This window comes from Caloenas nicobarica, chromosome 1, assembly GCF_036013445.1.
Source record: "Caloenas nicobarica isolate bCalNic1 chromosome 1, bCalNic1.hap1, whole genome shotgun sequence".
NCBI lineage: Eukaryota > Metazoa > Chordata > Aves > Columbiformes > Columbidae > Caloenas > Caloenas nicobarica.
In genome coordinates this window covers 164,417,020-164,427,356 of record NC_088245.1, presented here as the reverse complement: position 1 = coordinate 164,427,356, position 10,337 = coordinate 164,417,020, and the positions used below count along the sequence as shown (strand labels likewise).

At 33.2% G+C, this 10,337-nt stretch overlaps 1 long non-coding RNA gene across 2 annotated transcripts in view; it reads left to right on the top strand.

Moving 5' to 3' along the window:
• The first annotated feature begins 6,313 nt into the window (after positions 1-6,313).
• Positions 6,314-10,337, top strand: part of LOC135984517 (uncharacterized) — an 89,887-nt gene continuing 85,863 nt past the window's right edge. For both annotated transcript variants that reach the window (XR_010605643.1, XR_010605642.1), the window contains exon 1: positions 6,314-6,421. This is a non-coding gene — a long non-coding RNA (uncharacterized LOC135984517). The remainder of the gene's footprint in view (positions 6,422-10,337) is intronic.

Below are 10,337 nucleotides of genomic sequence, written 5' to 3'. Positions count from 1 at the left end.
GAAGACAGCTGAAGCAATGCCAGTCTGTGTGGCTGGCTCTACTCTCTCATGAATATAATTGACAACAGTTTAAGGCTCTGATACTGTTGAATAGTTCTGGAAATGTCTAGAAAATTTTTAGGGTAAGTGTGTTGTAAACACAAAAATAGTGTCCTGCATACATAATATCTTTGTAGGCAACTGTTCATTTGCCAGTAATAGAACTTGAAAGAGCAAGCGTAGAATCTGGAGAGAGTGCAAGAAAAAACTTAATTTAGAAACTCCATTGAATCTAGAATGTATTTAATCTATCCAAGGTAAAAAAAACCGTAATAGGTATTTCAGGATTTGTTTTCCTATGCATATGATTATTTTAGGGATTATAACAGCATATTATTTTTCAGACTAACAAAACACTATTAATGGTAAACTTTTTAATTTCACATAATCGCTAGTCATTTCATTTTACCAATATCACTTGTACCTTGCTTAACCTGCTTCTGATACCTTTAATTACTTTTGTTATGATACATAGTAAACTGTTGGGGAATTTAAGAAATACAAATACCAATACCAATCTTCGGTAAATTAATGCATGACAGAAACTTTTTAAATTATGATAAAATCCTCCCCTTGAGGAGACCAGAGAAATGAACAACAAAAACACTTCTATAGCATCTTAAAGAATTACTATCTGCTTTCTGAACCATCATAAATGACCATTTGCACAACCTGATTGCATACCAATCACAGGAAGAGGCATTTTCTTCAGGCATTAGATTTAAAATCTAAAAAAAAAAAAAAAAAAAAAAAAGAAAGACAGGGATGTATGTACCTGTGTATAGAAGCTGTCAAAAAAGGTTTGGGTTTTGGTGGTTTGTTTTTCTTAGTTTTGGTGCTTTGTTGTGCTTACAAATTATTTTAAATGCAGTTATTTCTTTATTCAAATGCATAATCTGTAGGAAACTTCATATTTCAAGTTACATGGTATTTGTAAATCACTCAATTTTTTAACATCTTTGTTTCTTAGAAGATCCTTTCTGTCTTTTTATTTGCCAAAAATAAATTAACAAGAATAACTTCTGTAATATAGTATGGAAAGGACAAGAACCAGTTTTGCAATAGCTGTATGGCTGGAATTTGAAAATATGTTTTTTTTCCAGTAGTATGTTTTGTTTTACTGAAGGATATTTTTCTCTCATGGTTTGAATGTAATACAAAGTCAAATGCTGAGAGATGTAATTATATATTCAGCCATTTGAAGCCTGGAAAATATCTGTTATCCTGTTTAATACTCAAATAAATTTAATCAATTATTAAGAATCCAAGCTTGTTGTCAAGAAAAAAAAAAAAAAAAGAAAGGGAAGGAGAGGAGAGAAGAAGAAGAAAAACTTCATTTATATTCCACTTACTGAAGTGCTTCTTGTAAAAGAATCTTAATTATTCACTGAGGTTAAAGTTCCAACAATCTTTTAAATTCTTAATGATTTAATTTCACTTTCAAATAATTTATTTTCTTTCCATCATAAAGATTACCCACAGAATTACTAATTAACTTGAAGATTATTCTGTAAAAAATAAGGGTATTTTGTTTGATTTGATTTTCTTTTTTTCTTTTAATTTTCTTTTTTTTCTTTTTTTTAATCTTTTCTTTAAGAAAAAAGTATATTAAAAGTTTAGCTTAAGCTATCTGATGAAGATCTAAAATTAATCAAAGTCGTTGTGTGTTCAAAATCAAGACTTAAATCCAAGTCTGTCTTGAATTCTGAATAAGTCTTATTTAACTAACATAGGAAGAAAAGTAGTCATAAAAGATTAGTGTCAGAGAAAAGTAATGGGAAAATCAATCCAGTTTCCCTGATTTAAGTGAATTATTTTCATTCAGCTGAATCAGTCCTTCCAAAAAAAAGTGCCTATGTCTTTCATGCAGACAGTGGTTTCTAAATTCAGAATACGTAAGCTAGATATCAAAGTTCCCTTTAGACTTAATGGAAACTTAGCCAAAATAACAAGATGGGCCTGGTTCATTTGCCGAAATGTCAATATCTGATACCATGTAAGATATTTCAGACTAGCTGAATTATTCATGCAGTACTGGCAGATTTGACATAAGACTGATGGAAAACTTACACCTCTAAGACGGCAGCTGGGAACTGGGATATCCTGCAATACCTCAGATGTCTGAGTTATCTATGTTTGTTTAATTAATTCACACCCAGCAGTGTCTGGTGAACTGCTTGTCTAGCTAAACATAGCCAAAATGTTTATGTCAGGGTGATCTGAACAGCTATCTGACAAGTTTTGGGGTTTAATTCTGCTTTTTCTGGAAAGATAGTCAGAAGCAGCTCCTCATAGCTACATAGTTTTCAGTCTTAACAAGTCTTAGCACTAAATGATCCATGCCATTAGTCTTTGTAACCATCGAAGTATAAATATAGATAAGTAGCCAGGTTAGTGCTATCTCTTCAGTGTTAAAACTTTTGCAGAATATGTAAAAAATGAAAAAAGCCTTCAGAAATTCCTTTTAAACTTTGAAAGAAGAAGGCAGGAGAGGAAACAGCAGCAATGATAAAGTTAGATTTTCTCAGGAAGAACTTATGTAATAATGGTCTCTCAGTATTATTAATTAAACTATGGGATGTTTATTGAACAGGTTATTCTCAAGTCTGCACCACACTTGTGTTTTACCTGATTCATTTTTACTTTATGCTTTTCTCTGTTATTGGTGGGGCTCATTTTACTTGGGTGATGACATGCATTTTAATAGGATATTTGTCTAACAGCCATCAAAGAAGATTTAAAGAAGCCTCTAAACACTGTTTTGATAGTATTCACTTAGCCAAAAAGCATTGTTTAAATTTAAGGAGGTAGTAATTTATCAATGAAATAAATAGAAATGAAGAAAATACAAAAGAAGCACCATTAATCTAGCTTTAAGGAATCTATAAAGTAACCTGCAAAGAATCAGTCATATTAAACAAAAAATGCTTTAGATCCATCTAGATTATATTTAAGTGTTTAACTTAGGTTCCACTTAAGAACTTAATCACTCTTGATCTTAGAAAAGGCAATAGAGATCAGCATCCTCTATTCAGAGATGTAATCAGGAATCATAAATTCAAGATTAACCTGTAGAGGTGAATATTATCCACTACTACTTATTCAGGTCTCCTAAACAGCTGCACATGGCTGTGTCTTCTAAGAGCCTATCTCATTGTTCTCAAGGAGATAGAGGTGTCTAATGTTTCTTTTCTACTTTCACGTATTATCACTGAGGCAATGTCCCTCATGTTCTGAAAATATCTCATTGAACCAATGAAGGGAGGGGCTCTATACATCAGACACTGAGCTTTAGTTCACAGGTCTTCAAAGGCATCTGCTTCTTTTCATTGTCTTTTCAGTAAACTTGATAAAGTTGTATTGTTGTTTTCAGTAGACATAAAATATTGATAAGAAAGTTCTTAAGGTGAGCCCCCAATACAGGCTGGATTAATTCTTCAGAATTCATCACAAATTTACAGATTATTAGTGCTTTACCAGTAAATATTTACATTTGACATCTTCAGTAAGATCTTCAAAGTACATCTATAAACAGATCTATCACAGATGGAAGCAACCAAAGCTCATTTCAGCCTTCCAATTGCCCTTATTATCTAGCTGTTATTTTTCTATCTAACATAATCATCTAAGATCTTTCTGAAAAATCATAGTTCTAGCCATAATTTCAAGAATGAGGGCACAGAACCTTCCTTTAAACAAAGTTGAAATACAATTATCAATGACGAAAAATAACAAATATTTAAGGTGTGGCTTTGCTGTTGTTGTTTGTTTTTATTCTGTTTATGCAGAAATTCAAATTGGAACATAAATACATCCAATATTTTATAATTCTATAGAGGTATTAATAAGACTGGTTTGGACCAAATCTTGAGACTATCATACTGTAGGAGGCAAATGTAGGTTGGCAATACTATAGAAAAACCCAAAGACCTTTTTTCACAAGAAATTGTTTTGTAACTTGTTTGGTTTTTATTGTGTTGTAATATAGTTTCAAATAACTCTGTGCATTTTAAGAAACATCATTTTGATGAAACACAACAGGCTATTAAATAAAAGGCTAGGAAGAGGTACCTTAGTTAGAGGCAGTTGGAGTGACTCAGTGCATTGTAGACTTTCTTGTAAAAAAAAAAAAAAAAGAAAAAAAGAAAAAAAGAAATTTCCAGGGGAATCAAGCTAAAAATGTGTGTTTGGTTTTTTTTTATTTTTTAGTTATTATAACTTTTTGTTGTTGTTGTTTCTCCGTAGTAATTAATAACCTTCAAGATTTTATTTGAGATCTCTAAAGTTTTTCAGTCTTTCAGTTCTGAGAATGAGATGATCCTGTAGGCCAAAAATGCAATGTGGAAGTTTGGGGTTTGGATATTTTTTTCCTTTTTTCTTCTGTTGTTTAAACATGAATCAGAATTATAATTTTCCTAGGCTGCCTCAGTGTTTTCTGTCAGTCAGTATCACTCACATTGTTATTTTATGTGACAGTGGACTCCTGGCCTGTCATGGCAGAGAAAATGAGAGGGAGGATGTCTTCACCACTGAGTCACTGTGAAGACACAGTTGGAAATAAACTGTAATTTTAAATCATCATTGCTAGCTTGCCTTTTCTATTTACAGGCATGAAAATTGTAGGAGAATATTGTGGAATACTAAGAAAATTACATTGTTATTTCTTGTTAGGCCTATTTTTTTTTAATTATTAACTTCTGTTGAAATCTGCAAAAGAACATTTCTTTCAGATTCTTATCTGTACGTGACTGAATCAGAAATGAAAAAATAAAACAAAAAAAAATCCTATGCTTTAACGCACACAATATTTTATATGGATAATGTCCATGTCCCTGTTCTTGTTTTTTGTTGTTGTTGCTGTTGGGTTTTTTTGTTTGTTTGTTTCCTTTTAAAAAATTTTTATATAAACAATTTGTTTAAGTCAAGGGAAAATTAATTTTACTTGTTTGCCCCAAGCAAATAGAAGAGTATGAAATTTTGAGCTTTGGGTTTTGTTTTATTATTTTTATTATGTTTCATTTTTCACTGTTGATCTTTCATTCTAACATTGGTTTGACCAGTCTAAAACTGTAAAAAGTCTTTCACATGTTCTTAAACACAGAAGTTCTGAGAAATTCCCTACCATTGTGAGAGACTCCAAAATAAAACTTTTTTCTTTATAACATACATTATTAGAGACAAGATGTTATAGTTCGTAACAAACTAGAATTCTGAAAATGCTATCCATCTCACAGGTAACGTAATGGTAATGACTGTCATTCATATCATTTCATGCCCAATACTAGTCCTATTTAACAGTCTATAATAAAACAATATTTGCATATTCTATGTGTAAATGGCGATTTTAAAGTTAAGGGTAGATTCATCCTGCTTTCTCTTGGCTGTTGTGAAGGTGGGGCTGGAGCTGCTTTCCAGAGGAATATGTCTACATCACATTTTCTACAAGTATTATCTTAACCCCCCCATAGTCCATGCAGGTTTTGGATCTGTTTACCTCAACACAGGTAACTAGTACCATTGAAGCAGATATAAACCAGCATTATACTGTTCTGGACTGGAAGATGAAAGCCAGGCAAAATGCCCTAGGGTGTTTCAAATAGCACTCAACACTTCTGTTTCAGCAACGGAGTCAAGCTCCTAAAAAATCCAGTAAATGTTGACTGGACAACTATTCGTCTCATCTTAAAGTAGATATCAGGTCTGATTAACTGCAAAGCTCTTTGGTTTCCACATGCTGTATTGATGAGGTCTGATCTCTACAAATACAATGAGAGCACAGGTTCATATCTACATATAGACAACTACAGAGACGTATCTTACTTATGTGCTTGTGATGGTTTTGCTGGGACCAAGTGAATTTTCTTCATAGCAGTCAGAATCTTTCATTTTTATTAATAGAAGCTGCATAGTCTTTTGTTCTGGATTTAGTATAAGAATAATGTGATAATATACTGAACTTCCAATGCTGTTGCCTGGGACAGAGTTAAATTTTCTTTCCAGTAGCTAGGCTGTGTTTTGGAGTTGGTATGAAAGGAATGTGAGGACTCTTTGATGTTTCAGCTCTTGCCAAGGAGACCTAGGGCTTTTTCAACTCTTCAGCTTCAGGTGCAGGTAGAAACTTGGAGAGAGCATAATAGGACAGCACCTAGGCTGTCATCCAGGCTGGCCAATGAGATATTCCCTACACTCATGTCATGCTCTATATATAACTAGAGACGGCTTTCCTGGCACCACATTTTCCTTTTTTTTGTTCTGGGATCAGCTGTCTGAATCCAGTGTGCTGTCTCTCCCAGGACTGGGCTGTTCAGCTCAATCATATTCAAGCCTGAGCTACTATCCAGACTACTGCTTTTCTGGAATTTGCTGTACAGGATTGGTGTTCGTGAGTAATTGCATTATGCATCACTTATTTTATATGTATACTGTCGTTGCTCATGTTGTTATTATTAGGATTACTATTACTGTTATTTTTATTACTTTTTCTTCATTTGTTGTCCTATTAAACTGTCCTTATCTCAACCCATGAGTTTCTCCCCTCCCACTTGGAGGGCTGGAGGGTAAGTGAGTTGCTGTGTGGTTGTACTTGCCAACTGGGGTTAAACCATGACAGTGCTTAAGCCATAGAATCAGAGTATAGTTTGGGTTGGAAGGGACCTTAAAAGACCATCTAGTCCAACCCCCCTGCAATGTGCAGGGGCATCTTCAACAGATCAGGCTCAGAGCCCCATCCAGCCTGGCCTTGAATGTCTCCAGGGATGGGGCATCTACCACCTCTCTGGGCAACCTGTTTCAGTGTTTTACCATGTTCATTGTAAAAAATTTCTTCCTCGTGTTTAACCTGAAACTCCCCTCTTGTAGTTTAAAACCATTACCGCTTGTCCTATCACAACAGGTCCCGCTAAAAAGTCTCTCTCCATCTTTCTTATAGGCCGCTTTTAAGTACTGAAAGGCCATATATATTCATTTCAGTTTCCTCTTCAAATCTGTGATTAGACTTACGAATCTGTCATTGCAACCAGCACCTAATTCATAATTATTTACTTGAGACAAGGACTTAATACAATTATAATAGGCGAAACAGGCTGTGTTCAACCATTACTTTGAAGAAAGATGCAAAGCAAACTATTAGGACTGGTTTTTTGCCTGTAAGTGGCAATTTTTTTTTCAGACATCCTATTAGGGACATCCTATTAGTTATTAAACCTCATCTTAGTAACAGGAACTATGAAAAAACAGCCCTGCAGACTGATATTTTAGAACTATTTATTCAGGAAGTGGTGCATGTTTGTTTAAAATGATTGATTCTCTTGGGAATAGGACACATTTTAAGGTGAAGAAAATTTAAAATAATCCATATAAATAGAATGAGAAAGTATTGTGCTGAATCATGACTTAGAACATAAACACAGTTTCAGCAACATAACAAAAACACAAAAAGTGAAATGCGATTGTCAAACATTTTAAACCTTTTAGTTACATATATAGCTCATGGTTTAAAATCACAACTGAGGAGACATGGAAAGATCCATTACTTTAGATAACACAATGTAGATCACAGAGGGTGTTGAACTATAGGCCAAATAAACCATGGGAAGGAAAAATAAAATAAGTGCCTCATAACTGATCTTACAAATTTAGTAACGTGAAAAAAATGATTGTCCTGTCATTTATAAATGAAATGAAATAAAATATTTAACAATTTTTGAAATTTAACATTTCCAAAATTCCCCATTGTTTTCTTATAAATGTTTCTTATAAATGTGATTTTGCTGTTCCAAATCATATAAATTTAGACGGAGGTCAACAATAATCGTTACTAGTAACTGGTAGTTTCCTGCTCTGTTTAAAACCAAAGAATCTAATCCATTATCCAGCACACAGGAGAATATTAATTTTGCAGTGTATTTAGTTTAATATGACAGTCAAGAAAAAGGTAATTTAAACATAATAAAAAGACAAAGGTCAGGAATTGTTCTTGAGTACAATGAACCAGATGAATTGTTTGAATGCTGGCAGTAGCTCTTTCTGTTTTCTCACATATGTGAGTTATTAATATATGACAAATGAGCCTTGATAGATGAGACAAGGATGATGACACTGTAAGGAGTCTATTTTTTGCTGGTGTAATGAGCAGTGACATGGAACAATAAAGTAGGTACTGAAAGTTATGTTATGACATAAATTTTTGCCTTTTTGGATCTAGCTTAACTCCTCATCACTTTCTGAATCTGAACTGGAAAATCTAATTCACTAGAACTGTGAAACTGGTAATTTTACAGTGTGTCACATTTTGTCATTCTTGGAATTGAGAAGGAAATAGAGTGAAAATAAAAGAGTTCTCCCAAGCCCATCACAACAGGTACTAAAATGAAAACAAAGGGCTGCTTTAGAACATGTGAGAAGATACTTAAGGTGAAAGAAATATTTGTAAATTTATGTATCAATTAATGCTTTTAATAAGTTTAAAAGGTATATCCTACCTGCTGTCTTGTAAACATATCAAAGCTAGCTTGTTAATGATATACAAATGCCTAGATTTCTTAACTCAATAAGAAGGAAATCATGAGCATTGTCTTCAAAATATTGTGGGATTATTTTTTTTCCAGATCATTTCAGTAATCTGTTTAACATCATGGCTCACATGAACAACCAAATTATCAGAACTCTGGGTAATAACCACCAGGAACAACAAATATTGTAAACCAAGTATACTAACAGGGAAATTATAGCATTGAAATAAACATACCCTGAAACAAAGACAGACATTCTAAAGTTTGATGTGGCACATTAAGCCATTCAAGAGAAAATTTTAAGATATGTCTGTATGAATAAGGAAAATGAATTATAATTTCTGATATAACAAAACACAATTTGTTATGTATTTCCTTTCAGAAAAATCAGGTTGAGGTTCTTAAAGATAAACAAAAGATTTAATCTCTTTATATTATTGACTAAAAGAAAGGAAGAAACAGAGGGCTCAAAGGGCTAGAATAGACATAAGACATCAAAAAGTTATAAACTTCACAAACTTCATACTGTTTTTTTTTTTTCTATTCAACTATTCTTTCCTCACTTAATAATCTAAATTAAATACTTTCACTTTCCCTTCTTACCTTTTCCCTTCTGTCCCTTTCTCTTCTTTTCCTTCTTTCCCTTTCCTTCTCCCCTCATTATTGGAACTTTGTTTGCCAGTGACAAAATAAATTAATTGGCTGCCAGGTTATCACATGCTTCTAGCCTTTTGTTTGTTCTCCTTCATTTTCTATCATTTGATATTCTGTCCCTTATTTCTGTTTCTCATGGTGATTCTGACTCTAGTCAACTTTTTTGCTTGCCATTTTCTCATCTTGATGAAATGATGAAATAGAGAGAATCTAACTTTTCAGTATAAAACATAGATTAGACTATGAAAGACTTGGTATGATTAACATATGATGGAACACAGCTGGACAATAATATTCAAAGTGGATACTAGGGAATCTGCAAACATCCTTTGTGACACAATAATAAAAGAGGATTTTAGCCTATTACTTGAACAATACAGCTGCCCCATGATATTCAAATCACTACATAGTTTGATAAAGATTGCAGGTCTAGACCATTTACTACTTACATTACCATAATAACAATGTAATATTTCCTTCTTCAGAATCTGTAGTTAAGTGGAAGGAGATGGTCACTGCAGATTTTCTTAATCTTCATTAAAGATTAAGCCATCACTTTATTCATTGGAATTTCAAATGTCTTTCCTGCATGAAAAGGAAGATGTGATCTGTTACTGACACTTGTGAAGTCTTTTACAGGAAAAGGAGCCAGGTTGTTGTGGCTTGAAAAAGAATGTGCAGTTATAGCTAACCTCAAGAAGAATATTAGTTAGAAATGCCATTCTCTTAAAAAAACCCCCGAAAAACCAAAAAACAACAAAAAGGCAATAAAAAACTAAACAAAACCAAACAAAGTAACAAACAAGAACAATAACATAAAAACCTATTACAAACTCAAGCCATGACAGTGAATTGTTTCATTCTATTCAGCCCCAGCTAGGCCCTGTGTTTTAGGAACAATGAAGTCTAATCTCAGATGTTTCAGGAGAATAAAAGGCATGATCGAGAGGGCTAAAAACCATGAGGCAATGTGAGACCTACAAGGCAAAGTTGAAGAGATATGTGTTGTTAACTTTGGGGTGGTGGTTTTAAACAGATGATCTGCAGATCAAGAAGAGAGGCTTTTGCTCAGCACTTTAAAAGAATAAAAAAGACATAAGCAAACAAGCCTAGTATTGATAGTCTTATATTAAC